Genomic DNA, 15,986 nt, shown 5'->3' on the forward strand with positions numbered 1-15,986 from the left:
TGGAACACACCCGGATGATGTTCTTCAAGGTAAAGAAGACTGTAGTATATTCATGACATGAAGTAAATCCAGCACAGAAAAAGAGTGAAATTAAAACAGAGCACTTTAGGCTTACTCATAGAACTAAGCTGAGTGAACATACTTAAGTCCAGAGGTTACATATTGTGCAATCCGATGTTGACAACATTGTGGGAACAGGAAATTATAGACAGGGAGGCTAGATTAGAGACTGCTGGGTGTTATGGAATGGAGTTGGGAAAGATGTGATTATGAATATAAAGAGAAACACAAGGAATCCTGGTGGTGGGAATGTTACCTGTTTTAGGTGTGCCAGTGTTAATATTTTGGCTGTGATACTGCATGATAATTTTGCAAGGTGTCACATTGAGGGGTATTTGTGAAGGGTATTTGGAGTATCTGTGCTATTTCTACAGCTACCTGTGAATCTACAGGTACCATAAAATCAAAACATTTAATTACAAAATGAAAATCACAGGACACCGCTCTTTCCAAGGTGCTCCATGTATCCTTCCTACCCAAAGTCACGAATGTGTAGAGGAGTCAGCCAGTGTTCCAGTGGATGGGGCAGAGGAAGGAGCCTTCTTTATGGCCTTCCGTGAACCCGGAGAAGGTGGTGCGCTTCTTCCTGGCAGCCACGGGAGAGGTGGGGGGTTGGGTCAGGGTGTGGTTTGAGGCAGAGCTTACAAGGCCTGCCGGTGAATAGAGTGGCTTTGGGGCTGATGGCCGGGAAAGGCAGCCTCACTGCTCTCATAAGCAAGGGGGCCTAGGGCCAAAGTCCACAGCCCCAAGGTTGCTGTGGGGAACCTCGCTTTGGAAATACGAATGACTGCTTCATGTGAGTTGGGGGGTGGGAGAGAGGGCGAGGATATGAGGTGGAGATTTGAGACTGATTTACATTTTGATGAATGTGTGGAGATCCACAAATGAAGACCCTGGAGGGAGACTGAGGAAGCTTCCAACAGGAGAGACTGTGTGTAGCCATCAAGCTGGAGAAGTCAGGGCACTGCGTGTAGCCGAGTGGGTAGTAGTGACGGTGTGCTAGACACTAGAGGTGGCTTTAAGGGACACTGAAGCCTGGGGCGGGGGGGGGTGTGGAATTGGGAGTGGCTAGGTGAAGGACACATATGATTCACAGGGAGCAGATCCTGACTGGAACAAAGAATGTCAGCCCCAAAAGTTGAACAGTTCATTGTTGCTGCAGAAAAGAGTAAAGAGACAGACGGAGTTCATGGAAAAGTGGGACCAAGGAGAAATTTAGAAAGGGCGAGACATACTGGCTTATGTTTACCATGGGTGGAGAGGCCCTCCCACCCGTCCCTGTCTGTTGTGGCCAGTGCCATGAGGGGCCCCGAGGGAGTGCTGTGTGCTTCAGGGAGGTAACAGGATATGGGAAGCAGGCAGACTTGGAAACGTGAAAGAACCACTGTGTAAGTGAAGGGCAGTCGTATCTGAAGTAATTTGAAGATTGACAGGAAATTCATAAAGGGAACATGGAGCTCCATTTGCAACAGCAGGAGAGCGCCTTGTCCATGGCTTCCTGACCTCAGGGACGGCCACCGTTGCTGCTGGCAGAGTTCCAAAACATGAAATGTAAAGTGGAATTGAATAATCTCTCCTAAATCAATTTTGTGAGGCAAATGACCTACAGAGTGATGTGATACAGTGCAGGGATATGGCACAGAGCGCCACTGTCTGCTGAATACATGATGACAATTGATTTTGAAGATAATCCGCTCTCCTCTAGTTTCTGGAGCCTGGTCTCTAGTTAACCTCCACTGAGCTGTCTTGGGGAGGATGCCTCTCTTTCTGGTTTGAAGTGACTAACTGGCACAGCAGCAAGGTCCTTCTGTGAGCACACAGCAGTGTGCGGGGCTCAGCATGGGTATGGCATGGCCACAGGTCCTGGGCTGCTTCCTCACAGTATGACTCCTTCCTAGGAGTATTTCCCATGCATGCCGTGAACATGGGATGCCATCCTGGAGCCTATTCTGGGAACACTTTGGCTAAGGGCTCCTTCTTCCTGAGTAGGGGCCTTCGTGAAGAATTGTTTCAGGACTCAGACTGACCACTAGGGTGCAGTAGGTAAGTGAGCACCAAGGAAGGGCCTGACCAGCTGAGAGGCCTCAGAAAGACTGCTGTTTCCTGAGCTTCACTTGTCTGGCCGTTCTCTGTGCACATGCAAGTAAGTGCTTCTAGTTTTCCTTAGGGACTGAGCAGTTACCGGCGGATGTTTTGGTTCTTAGGATGAAGAGCTTGTGTTTACCTGGCTTCACCTTTTCAAACATGTTCGGCGTCTTTTGTCTGTGAGTTAGCAGGAAGAGTGCTCACTAGGGTGGACCACTGCTGGGGGCCTCAGGGCCCTGTGGCTGCCGGGAGCCAGGGCTCTGAAGTGGTTTTTGTATGTTTCACTTGTGGTTTTACGTTCTTTTTTTTTTATCCTCTTTTTTTTTTTTTTTTTTGCTTGATTGTGGGGCTTGGACTCAGCCTGGGTGCTGTCCCAGAGCTCTTCTGCTCAAAGTTAGCGCTCTACCACGTTGAGCCACAGCTCCACTTCTGGTTAACTGGAGTCTTTCAGAGACTTTTTTGCCTGTGCTGGCTTTGAACCCCGATCCTCAGATCTCAACCTCCTGAATAGCTAGGATTACAGGTGTGAGCCACTGGCACCTGGCTTTCCTCCATGTAAAATATTTATAAGTTGCACTCACAGGTCTGTGAGTCATGTTTTACTGACCCCTGTCTTAAGCCCAGGAGGCAGAACTAAAATGCTGACCTTGCCTTAGTGTTCACTTACCAGTCCTCCTGGAGGTGAGAACAGAGTGTGCGCACAATGGGATGGGTCCCTCTGGTGCACATGCATTGACCCCATTGTGAAATTCAGTTTCAGAAAGCATTCCGCCCAGTATTCAGGCCTCAAGTTGCTAACATAATGTTGGGCTTAGAACCCCCTCTTTCTTGCCTCAAAATCACCAGATCACCATTGAAACAAGACTTCTTATCTGGGCTGCATAGGAGAGCTACCTGGGGGCTTCTGTCCATGGTCCCTGACCTGCACAGGCAGAATCTCTGTTGGATAGTTCCAGTATGTCAGGGAGATCGCTCCTGGTTGGGACTGCAGTGTCTTGTTGCCACTGTCTCCTTGCCCGAGTGCACAGTGGGCTGGTCTGTGGTGGTCTCTAATGTGTTCACGCTGCTGCAGATGCAGGCTTTCCTCTCCCAGCCACTCTGCATACCTCCCTCTTCTTCCGGATCCCTTTCTTTCCCCTCTTTAATGAAACTCCCCTTCCCCTCCCCTCCTCTTCCTCCTTTCTTCCCTTTCATATCACCATCCTATAAATGCTGTGGAGTGAGGGGGGTTTTGTTTAATCAGGGAGTGCTGGTCTAGTGAGCACACACACTCTGAGTGGTATGAGGAGTCCTCTGGAAGCTCAGCTTCACTTCCTCCTCTGTGAGGAAAGGTGTCGCTTTCCCCGGGAATCCCTGTTCTTTCCTTCAGCTTGATGTGCGGTGGTTCCAGAAGGATGCGCATCCCTGCTGATTGCTTATCACAACCAAGTCAGTATTGACCTCTGCAGCTTTCATCAGTTCAAGGACCTGTCTAGAGAGAGGCTGGTAAGAGAGCATAGGAAGTCTTGTAGCCGTGAGGCGGTGGCAGATCTGCAGATCTTTGACCATTCTCTATAGCTCTTGTGCCGGGGCCCAAAGCCCATCTCTAGTCACCGTCCACACCGCAGAGTGTGTATGTTCTATGGTAATGCATGCATGGAAGGATCAAACACCCTGCCTGAGATCCTTCTGGATAGAACCCTTGTAACTGAATGCATTTTTGCTATCAACAGTCTAGGTCTGAGTTTTACGTCTACTCCACAGATAACCTGGTTTTAGATGCAGATCCCAACCCAGTATGTGTGCGGGGTTGGAGGCTGTACTTTGAGCAAGCTCCTCTGTCCACCCAGAGGACACCACCCCTCCCCACACGTGGAGAGGTGTGAGTAGATTGACTCGGTGACCGCCAAGAACAGGCTGTGTTGTTAGGAACACACATCCAAATGGAGAACGTCCTAGAGCTAGTGCTCCCTTACATAGCTCCTGCCCGTTGCCAGGCTCTCGGGAGTGGAGAAGGTATGGCTGTCACTGGCATGTGCAGAAGTGTTGTGTGTGGAGCTATCTGCTAGGCCCAGGGTGAGACCTTGTGTCATCCTGCTCCTGCAGCCCTGAGCATCTGGTCCCCACAGGTCAGATGAACAGTGAGGTTTAGAATGGCTGAAATGCTCACTTGTATCAGATTTCATCCCAGACTCTTCTGTGGCAAAACCCTCATCCTCTTCAGCAGTGAATGAAGCAGTAGATTCCCACTCAGAGAGGCTCTCCATAGCTTGCCCTCCATTCAGGCTTGTCCTGTGGGAAAGGAGCATACTTTGTGTGTGTGTGTGTGTGTGTGTATGTGTATTGCAGCAGGTCACCTTACCAAGAGCACAGATGGTACCCTGGCTGCTCGGAAGACATCCCAGAGTCGGGTCACCTGATGGGATGAGCCCTGCTGGAAGGGGCAGCAGAGGGAGTCTGCAGCAGATCAGATAGATGACTTGTGAAACTCCTGGGACAAACTCGGATCCTGTGCTGGTCCAAAACCAGGGGATACCACCACTGCTTTTGCTGCCTGAGGTTTGAGCATCAAAGGATTTTTGGAAGCTGACAATTTGTTTAGGAAATAAAGTGAAAGGCTTACTTGTAAAATAAAGCTCTCTACATTAAACCTAAGTCAGCGTCTCAGTTAAATAGGATAAGAAAATCCTCAGCTTTAGCATGCAGGGGAGAGTTTGATAAAGAAGGGTTAATCTGGCAGAGTCTGAGGAACACTTCAGGGAAGTGCTGTCCAATACTAATGCATATTGATGACATGACTCATGAGCCTCCAGGAGGCTTTTAGGCCCTGGCTCTGATTCAGGGCCCAGACTCAGATACCTCCCAGTCTCCCTTTGTTCCCTACCAGAGCCTTTGCACTGGTCACAGAAATGGTCATTGTCAGACAGCTCTGTGCTCTGCTCTGCACGGGGCTGGATGGGCCATCCGGCTGCCCTGCGCACATATCCTTGGCCACACGTGGGTGGGCAGAGGGATCCAGAGAGGAGCTGGGAAGGTGAACTTCCCTGCGTGCTAGCTGTTGGAGTGTTTGGGCAGGCCGTGTTGCCTTTCTGGGTGTTTCCTAGCCTGTGCAGGGGAAGCTGCAGTGTCCCCATCCTGCTGAGCCGGTGTGAGGAGCAGAGTGTATGTGAGGCTTCCGTGCTGACAGGAGGGTCTGCCCGTAGGCCACGAGCCACGAGTGTGGAAGGGGTTTCTGGTGTTCAGAATGGATAGACTTCCTTCTAGAATATTCAGTGTTCTAGTTGAGAAAGTTGACACTTTTGTTGTGCTTCTTTAATGAACAAGCCCATTCTATTCTTGTATCAAGAGATAACAAAGTCTTAAATACAACTTGGTGCCTCAAATGACACAATATAATTTATTTCCTGCCAACCTGGACCATCCAGATTATTCTAAATATGCCTTTACCCCAGTGTCGGTGACATTTTTTTTCCTGAATTTGACAGTACCATGAGAAAGTTTCTGTTTTCACCAGGAATAGAGTAATGATGATCTAAGTATTTTTCTTTTCTTTAATGCTGTTTTTTTTTTTAGGACAGTTTTAGGTTTACAGAACTGTTATGAAGTTAGTGAGATGCCTTTGTCCTGGTTCATGGCCAATACTGAGACACGGTTACTAGTGGAAGTCTGGGCTTTGGATTTCCTGTTTGCTCCTGCCACCCTTTTCTATTCCACAGCCTCCGCAGGAGACCAGGATAAAGTCATTGACACAAGCTCTTCTTGGCTGTGACAGTGTTTCCCACCTGTCTTGTTTTTGATGACCTTGACAGTTTTGAGGAGGACTGGCTAGGTATGTTGCAGACTGCCCCTTCGGTGGGAACTGCTGGGGTCTGGTGAGTCCTTGTGCTGGACTGGGTTTATGGTGTTTGGGAGGAAGACCACGGAGAGGAGTCTTCCTCTTCATTTCATGTGCAGGAAGCACGCAGCCTGGCTGAGCGCTGGGATGCGGACCAGGACTGTGGGAGGAGGGGCGTCTCCCACCATTCCCACGGCCTGGTGACTCTCTTTCCAAGGACATACTGAAAGAGCAGAGAGCTGTGCTTACTCATGGAGGAGAGCGGGTCTCTGAAATACCTTGGAATTCGTTTTGGAGGTTTGTCTTTCTCTACCATTTATTTATCTACTCCTATGGACTCCTAGGTAGCGGATTTATACTTTGGTTAACAGTTCTGTATTATGATACTTATTATTGTCATTGTTGTTCAGATTACTCTATTTTTGGCCTGGGGAGCTCTTTTAGTTGGCTCTTGTGTCCCTTTGACATACCTCCATCATTGTGTGTGTGTGTGCACATGTGCGTGTGTGTGTTTTCAAGAAGCGTTTTTCCTTTCTTTTCATGGAGCACTACCCAGTACTCTAGGCTCACTGCATTTCCTGCCTGTCTGAGGACCTAGTCATGTCTCTAAGGAACCCTGATTTCTTTCTCGTCAGCAAATATATTGTCTGTTAAGAAACCAATATCTGGGTGCTGAGCATACTTCTTGCTGCTGGGGTCTTGTTCCTTTGGGTCCTCTTAGCTAACAGAGCAAAGGAAGTGTATGGATATACTAACCTGTGCATACATATAATTTTTTTTGACCTTCTGTGTCTACAGTAAGCTAAGCCTTAGTTTATACTGACATTTTTAGTGGCTACCTGGGTCATTGTGGCTACCTTTCCTTGTTATGTGTAATCTTTGAATTCAACAATTTACCCACCTGCATGGTGGTAACACTACCCACCATCCTTAAACGCTCAGTTCCAGTGGGCATGCACAGCACTGTCTCAGTTGTTAATTGATATGTCCTGGTAGACAGCTTGTCCAGCCAGAGTGCCGTGCTTGCAGGTGGTTGTACCACCCTATCTTCTACCCCTTCAGTGAGCTATTTCATGTACTCTTAGTGCATATAGATTGTGTTGTGACATTTCCACATCCTCTCAACCTCTTAGCTGTGAGTGTGTGAATGTGTGAACATACAGATGTATAGCTAAGATTTTATATAATTTTGTGACATAAAATTCTGTACTTTTTGCTTCATGTCTTATAGTTACCATTACAGTGTCAGAGTGGTCCTCTCTGAGTCACCTCTTCCACACTTGCTGAGTTCCTGATGAACAGTCATCTGTTTGCTAATGCTGTTGTTCTGTCTTTTCAAGAATGTTGAGTAGCTGGAACCATATGTAGCTTTTTCAGACTGGGTTTGACTTAGTGATATGCATTTGTGATTCATATGTGTCTTCATAGCTTGACAACTCATTTATTTTTGTTGCTATATAATATTTAATCTTATGAATATGCCAGTTTGCTTACCCATTTACCTTTTGAAGGATGTCTTGGTTGCTTCCAACTTTTGACAGTCTAAATAAAGCTGCTGTAAACATTTACGTGTAGGTCTGTGGATGTGTTTTCAACTTCTTTGGATAGATTGGGGTCTGTGATGGTAGCATGTTTAGTTTATGGGGGGCTATCTAGCACCTTCCAATGCTCCAACATTTTGCATCTTGCCCTACATCCTTGACAGCATAAATATTTTCAGGTCTTTGCATTTTAACAGTTCTATTACGTATGCTGTAGTATCTCTTTATCTCTTTATTAATGTGCACCTCCCTGACTTTGCTTGGTTCTGTGCACATGTGTGTGTGCATGTGCGTGCACATGTGTGCTGGTACTTGGCATGAATTTAGGGCCTGAGCACTGCCTTTTATGTCTTAGCTTCATCATTCAAGATAGGCACTTAACTAATTGAGCCACACCTCCATTTCCAGCTTTTTGGTGGTTAAATAGAGATAGGAGTAAGGACTTTCTTTCTTGTGTTGGCTTCAAATCTTGATCCTCAGCTCTCAGCCTCCTGAAAAGCTAGGATTACTGGCTTGGCTTCAGCCTGTAATCCTAGCTGGTGTTTTTAGCTGCTGAACCAGTTTTAAAAATGGACTCTCTTAGACCTTTTCTTCCCTATATGACTTTCTCTCAATCTCCCACTGACAGTGTAAACATTGGGTTGTGGTTAGCAGCTTATTAGTTTGCACCATTTTTGAAGTCTGAATTCTTTTTTTTTTTTTGGTCGGTCGTGGGGCCTGAACTCTGGGCCTGGGCGCTGTCCCTCAGCTCTTCAGCTGAAGGCTAGCACTCTACCACTTGAGCCATAGCACCACTTCTGGCTTTTTCTGCTTATGTGGTGCTGAGGAATCGAACCCAGGGCCTCATGCATGTAAGGCAAGCACTCCACCACTGAGCCACCTTCCCAGCCCCTACATTCTTATGATTATGTATTTCTACTGAGGTGGTTTCTTTTGCATAATTTATAGCAAGCTATTTCTACCCTCACAGTGAACTACACAGGTCATTACCTTCGGCAGCCACATGGGAATTTTGGAATAGATGTATCATCTGGACTTTAAGAAATTACTTCCAGTAGTAGTCTAGTTCTAGATTTCAGCATTTGATCATTGCTAAGAGGATGTCCTTGGCTTACTTTGGTCTTTTGGAGATAAACTCAGTCGAGACCAGATCTGAGATCTCACCTTCCAGGTCTCTGGAGTTATGTCCTAGCACAAGGCTGTGGGTGTGTGAGTATATGTGTGTTATGTCCTCGCACAAGGCCGTGGGTGTGTGAGTATGTATGTGTTATGTCCTCGCACAAGGCCGTGACCACTTCTCCCTGTGGTTTGGTGTGTGCTCCAGCCATGTGGAGCTGTGCCTATGACCTTGCTCCTGTTTTTCTCTTGTCAGGCTGCATTCCTAGTACAGTACCTGTGGCCCATGCCAATGTCTTCTTGGAATCCATGTGGCGTTCTGCTTTACCTGATGGAAGCCATATCTTTTAACCGATAAAACCTTGGGAAGGCAGAGCAAATCTCTCCTTTACCTTGAGCCAAGGTTATTCCTAACTGATTCCCTCTCTCCTCAGCTGGTGTGAGCTCTGTGTAAAAGCCCTCACTCTGCTCACTCGGTGATGTCCAGGTCTGCTGCCTGTCAGGAGGACCAGCCTGTGTGACGGGAGCTGGGAGCACATGCCAGGCGGGACTCTTCTGTGTAGTCCTCTGTTCCTTCATTGCATGCGGCCCTCTAGATTTGGCCTTACCTCCATGGTGCGGGTGTGTGTGTGTGGGGGGGAATACAGTGAGGAGACGCACCCGGGGGCTCTGGCAGTTATCGCTACTTGGGCTGCCCTTGGTCACAGGCAGATTCCTATCTTGGGGGGAATCTTGGTCTTCTCTGCAGCACCAGCTACTTCAAGACCTTCCTTGAAGAAGAGCCAACTGTATTTTCTCCCCTGTCAGCTTTCCGAGGGGCCTGATTCCTAGACAGCAGCGGGTGAGATGGACACACACAGAGCCGGTTGTGCTCCTTCTTCGTCTTAGGCTGGGGGACAGGATGATGGCAGTCCTGCTAGTCCTTGTTCTTGGTGCTCCTGTAGTATTTTGGTGTTCATACATGATTGCAGTGCACTGCCTTTGCTTCTTGAGTTGCTCTTGATGGTGCCTCTATTTCTCTTATCCTCTTGGGGTTTTCCCTGTTCTTAGTTTAAAAAAACAAAACAAAACACAAAAAACTTTTGCTAAAAACAAAGACATAACCATTTCATTAGCCGGGGCCTACAGGGTGCCTACAGGTCACAGTTACTCATGTCGCTACCATCTTGCCCTCAGGGCCAGTAACACCTGTGGAGTTGTCTCCCTCCCCAGGGGAAGGCCTTCATACATGTGCCTGCCAGGACTGCTTTACAGTGCACTTCATTCTCCAAGTAGAAAAAAGGCAGTCTAAATCATAAAAAGTACAGGGTAATGACTATAGGAACGGATGATATAGTCCTTTGTTGTCATTATGAAGAACTCTGCACTTTATGCTAGTGTATGTGGCTTTTCTTGTATGACTGGTAAGCAGTGGGTTTGTTACACAGCACCAAACACACATCTACTCACACACCCACGGCCTTGTGCTAGGACATAACACACATATACTCACACACCCAAGGCCTTGTGCTAGGACATAACACACATATACTCACACACCCAAGGCCTTGTGCTAGGACATAACACACATATACTCACACACCCACGGCCTTGTGCTAGGACATAACACACATATACTCACACACCCAAGGCCTTGTGCTAGGACATAACACACATATACTCACACACCCAAGGCCTTGTGCTAGGACATAACACACATATACTCACACATCCATTGCCTTGTGCTAGGACATAACACACATATACTCACACACCCAAGGCCTTGTGCTAGGACATAACACACATATACTCACATGCCCACAGCCTTGTGCTAGGACACAACACACATAACACCCATATACTCATACCCATGGCCTTGTGCTAGGACATAGCACACATAACACACATATACTCACATGGCCATGGCCTTGTGCTAAGACATAGCACACATATACTCACACGCCCACAGCCTTGTGCTAGGACATAACACACCTAACACACATATACTCACACACCTACAGCCTTGTGCTAGGGGATAATGGCTGCCAACTTACGAACTTTTAGCTCAATTGTAATCTGTTTTTTTTTTTTTTAAGGTAGTCCTACTATGTTTCCCAGAACTCCTACACTCAAGTAATCCTCTTTCCTCAGTCTCCCAAGTAGATGGGACTCTATGTGCAAGTCTCTGTTCCTTACTTAGATCCATTATAATCTAATGGAATCACTGTTGTAATATATTGTTGATCTTTGATGGAAAGCCTTGTTAGTTGGCTCATTATTGTCTAAAAACTAAACAGACTATGCAGAAAAAATATATACTTTAGACTATAAAGTATATATGTATGCCTACGTATATACTTTAGATTATAGAGTAAAATTGGCTGACTTTCAAGGAGAAATTGATAAATCAATAATCATATGAGCTAATTTTTAATGTGAGCTATCTTAATCTGCCTTTTTTAGTAGTTGATAGAACACATTTACACACATAAGTAACAGTAAGATTTTAGTGATACATATTCAAGCTCTGTCTCTTGGTCATTAAAAAAATGCAGCCATATATATTCTCTTGAAACATGTGAAACATTTTCTGAAACTCTCCTTGTGTAAAGTAAGTCTCAATTTTTTTCAGACCATGTTTTCTATTCAAAGTAATTAACTCAGAAATCAATAAGCCTAGTGTATTGTTGTACACCTGTAGTCCCAGCACTTAGGAGGGAAAAACACTAAAAATCATGAAAATTAAAGCTGAAGTCACAATAGAAATATCTATAGTTGACAACTCTTAATGATATAAATGACTTGCGGAATATGCACTACTTGGAGGGAAATTTATATCCTTAGAGTTATGAATTTGAGAAAAAATAAAGGCTGTAAATCAATCATATGTTTCCAAGTCAAGAAACTATAGGGGGGCTGGGAAGATGGCTCAGTGGTAGAGTGCTTGCCTTGCATGCATGAGGCCCTGGGTTCGATTCCTCAGCACCACATAAGCAAAAAGAAAAAAGCCAGAAGTGGCACTGTGGCTCAGGTGGTAGAGTGCTAGCCTTGAGCTGAAGAGCTGAGGGACAGCACCCAGGCCCGGAGTTCAGGCCCCATGACCGGACCCCCCCACCAAAAAAAAGAAACTATAGGAAGCAGTAAAAAGTAAGGTTCAGAATGGAAATTTGCAAAATGGAGGAAAAAAAAGTATGTCTTCTATGAATAGGATATATTGCATTGACTTTTTGGGGGGGATGGTAGGGATTGAACCCAGGACCTTGACCTTGATAGCAAAATGCTCTACCTCTGAGTTATATCCCCAAGTCCTTAGTTATCAGACAAGTTGTCCTTGCCAAGTACCCTCTTGCCTTTGCCCCTCAAGTGCTAGGACTAAACACTCGGAAGCCTGTAAGGCATGTCCAGTGCACTAATAGATACTTTCCCGTAAGGCGTCTCCAGTGCACTGATAGATATTTTTCCATAAGGCATGTCCAGCACACTGATAGATATTTTTTTTTGAATGTTCAACCAACTTTGTGTTTTAAGCCAAATTCCACTTCCAGTTTTCTAGTGGTTAATGGGAGATAAGAGTTTCAAAGACTTTCCTGCATGGGTTAGCTTTGAACCAGGAATTTTAGATCTCATTTTCCTGAGTAGTTAGGATTACAGGCATGAGCCATAGGTGCTTTGCTGGAAATTGTTTTGGTTATGAACTCGATCTCTTATTTTTGGTTAAATGAGATTTTTCTATTTTTTTTCCTTGAGTCATTTTCTATACACTATTCATGTTTATGAGAATTTGTTCATTTTTTCTAGTTTATCTAATTTGCTGATATAAAATTGTTATGTTTCTGTATAGTCCTTTTCTATGTCTGTAATTTTGGTAATAATATTCTCTTACAAATTATTCTAACACTGAGTATTCTTTTTTTGATAGTTTAGGGAAAGGTTGTCAGCGAGTCCAACTTTTGGACTTGGTTTTCTGTTCTCCCATTTATTTTTGCTGTATGTTGGCGATTTTGTTCCTTCTGCTTGTTTTGGGTTTAGTTTTCTCTTGATTTTCTAGTTCTGGAGGTAGAAGCTTCATTGGCTCAGCTGAGATCCTTCTTCTTTTTCAAGTGCAGGTGTTTTCGCTGTGGAGGACCCAGCTCTGTGCTCCTGCAGCTGGCGGCTGATTCCTGCTCCTGAGGCGTACAGGAAGCGGATGGGGCTGGGGTGAGTCAGAACGCCACCAAACACTGCTCTTCCCGAGTCCAGTGACCCCTGCATTCCGGTAACTCGTGATTATTTCCACTGAATTAATATATTTGTTAATTTTGATGGTGGGAAGAGCTGTCCGCTGCCAGCACTCTGCCATTCCCAGTGTTGTCAGCTACTTGTGTTTTCTACTTAAAAGTTTTCAAAAACAGAATGTGACTGCTACAGAATATCTTATTAAATTTAACACATCTATATATCACAGGGACATAAGTTGTGTTAAGAGTAGCTAGCCATTTTAGTGCAGGGCTATGGTACTGATGCCAGAACATTCTAGAATGCTGAGAAATTAAAACATGTGACACTAGTGCAGAGAGCAAAGTGGTGTCAGAGCCACTATTGGATCTGGAGCCCAGCTTCTGAATGAGTGATTGACAAGAGAAGGAAGACCATCCTGTGTTAGAGACAGCAAGGCTGACCAGGGAACCAGAGGTGTTCCTGAAGTGTTCCAGCTGTGTCCAGCTGAGTGTTGGCACACTTTTGCCCTGAGTAAGGTTGGCCCTGGTGTGTGACTGAGGGTGTGGAGAGGAGTGAAAGCCTGCAGGTGATAGCTCCTGGATGTTTGCAGTGGAGGTGGATGGAGGTCAGCAGGCCCATTGCTAGAGGACTGGCAAGCTGTACACTGGTAGTGGAAAATACAAACAAACATTCTCAGGGTGGTTCCTGAGTCATGAGTCCAAATCTAAAGATCTCTAGATTTTTAAGACAGAGTTATCCTCTTCCAAGTTCAAAAGTTGGTAAGACAAAGTGGCACCATGTAACAGCTAAGTGATGACCCCTTCATACTGATATCAAGACCATCCGTAGCGGCACATGCCTATAATAGGAAGAGAGGTAGGAACACTGACATTCAAGGGCAGCCTGGGCAAAGCCAGCTTGAGAACACTATCAAACTAAAAGCAAAACAACTGAGGGGTCAAGAGGCGAGCGTTTGCCTAGAATGCTCGAGGGCCCGAGTTCAGGCCCGAGTTCAGTCTTCAGTACTTCAAAAGATAAAAACATGTGGTAAGAGAAGGGCAGAGGTCTTTAATGCCTACAATACTTAAAACATATTTTTATTGTTATTGTAAAGGTGATATACAGAGGGGTTATGGTTACATAACTCAGGTAATGAGCACATTTCTTTTTGCACAATGTCACCCCTTCCCTGGTTCTCTCCCAGTTTTTCCTTCCTGTCCCCACCTACAAGTTTCATAGTTCATTTTCAGCATAGTTTCTAGTGAATACCATTGTGCGTTTGTTCATTCTTTGTTCTTCCCACAATACTTTTTATGCCAGAAGAATATTCACTGCTAGTTGTATTTTATTTTGGATATACGTTATATACTAATCTTAAAAAAAAACAACAATGTAAATTATTACATTAGATGTAAAAGCAGGCAGATCTAGAGATCACAAAATATATGACTGCATTTAGGGTTTTTTTTTTTTTAAATGGCAGTCTGGGGGAACTCTGGGCCTGGGCAGTGTCCATGAGCATTGGACTTAAGGCTGACACCCTGCCACTTAAGCCACAGCTTCATTTCCAGCATCTTGGTGTTTAATTGGAGGCAAAAGTCTCATGGACTTTCCTGGTGGGGTAGGCTTTGAACTTCTGTAGTCAGATCTCAGCCTTTTGAGTAGCTAGGATTACAGGTGGGAGCAGCTGGCACCCTCCTTCATTTAACTCTTTTAAGACATCAGCACCATAGTTTTAGTTCCCCATCACTTTTGTGACTTTCCTAGGAGGCTCTTCAGCTGTGTGCAGCCAGTATGTCTTTGACCTTTGGTTTGTAGATAACCTCCATTTGCACCTCAGACCAGGGAGAGCAGACTGTACAAGTTGAGCCAGCTGGTTGGTGAGATGGGCCACTGGATGCACAATCTGAGATGATTTGGGTTTTGAGTTCAGCCTGACTCCTTCTGTTTAGACTTGAACTAGATCCTTATTCTTTTGAGTGACAAGATGGCTGTACCTTCCTCACAACTTTGCCCAAGATCCCTGGGGGTGCTGCCTTGAGCAGTTAAGGACTACCTCCATAGAGTTAAATCCTCTTCCCCTGTGTGGAGAGTAATCAGAGTCTGATCTCTTGGCTCAAGAGAAATATCTGTCCTTGGTGAGTATCTGTGGAGACGGTGAGACAAATGAAGACAAACCTGTATGGTGCTGAGTGCACAGTAATTTCCATCTCCTGCCCTAATTTAATTTTGTCATTATTAGGTTCATTTAAAATTTATTTCAGTATGAGAACACCAGAATTTACAGAAATCTTGGGCTAAATCATGACCTTTTCCTTCTGTACTCCTCATGGGCCTTGACTTCACCCGTCATTCCTCAGTCAGGTACTGAGCGGGCATTTCACAGCAGGAGCATTCATCATTCATGCCAGCGGGATGGGTGAAGGAAGCATTGCTCATTGACCATTGGCATTGGCATGTAGTTCAGAGAGTTTGTAACATGGAGTTTTGGCCAGGAATCCCAGAGCCTGAAAGTGAGAATTCCTGTGTCATCTCAGAGGGTGGCTGTAAGGAAACAGACTTCTGAAGGGCTCTTCATTCATACATGTGAGAAGCTCCAAAAATGCTGGGACATCTCACTTTTATGAATTTGTCTCCAGATGATTATCCAATAAGCACCAAATTTATGTACAGTAGATACTCATTACAGCATTTTTTTTTTTAAAAAAAGAACAGTTGGAAGCAGCCCAAATGCCCAATAATAGATTTAGTAAATCAGTTACTGTCCATGTAAAAACAGACACTACAACATAAGATGTAGGTTTACTTATGTGTGCATGTGTGCATTCTCATGTATGCACTGCACATGTGTGTACTTGTGCATGATGTGCATATGCATGTGTATTTTAACAGTCTCAGGAAGTATCACCAAAGCCTTCCAGTGTCTGTCTCTGATTCTGGGATCACTGCTGATCCTCAATGAATATATCTCTCATATTTTCAAGGTAAGGAATATGTATTTTCATCACTAGGAAAGACTTATTTGACAGTCTCATCTTTGAGTTTCAGGAAAAATTTTCTAAGTATAAAGGAATACAAATTATCTAAAATTACAGATAATTTGATTTTTAGAGACACATTTATTTGAATCTCAAACATTAAAAGGTAAAAAACAACTGGGTGTCAGTGGCTAATGCCTGTAATCCTATTTACTC

At 45.0% G+C, this 15,986-nt stretch overlaps 1 protein-coding gene across 15 annotated transcripts in view; it reads left to right on the forward strand.

The window, feature by feature from the left end:
- The first annotated feature begins 733 nt into the window (after window positions 1–733).
- LOC138808571 (poly(rC)-binding protein 3) overlaps window positions 734–15,986 on the forward strand; it is a 164,356-nt gene continuing 149,103 nt past the window's right edge. For 10 of the 15 annotated variants that reach the window (XM_069994835.1, XM_069994842.1, XM_069994840.1 and 7 more), the window contains exon 1: window positions 12,775–12,850. The gene's annotated coding sequence lies outside the window, so the exon portion shown is untranslated. Of the gene's footprint in view, window positions 857–12,701; window positions 12,858–15,986 lie in introns of those variants that run through there. The other 5 variants (XM_069994836.1, XM_069994838.1, XM_069994846.1 and 2 more) reach the window with 3 other exon arrangements.

The sequence above is a fragment of the Dipodomys merriami genome, unplaced genomic scaffold (genome assembly GCF_024711535.1).
Source record: "Dipodomys merriami isolate MVZ:Mamm:240054 unplaced genomic scaffold, mDipMer1.0.p SCAF_456, whole genome shotgun sequence".
In the NCBI taxonomy this organism is placed as follows: domain Eukaryota; kingdom Metazoa; phylum Chordata; class Mammalia; order Rodentia; family Heteromyidae; genus Dipodomys; species Dipodomys merriami.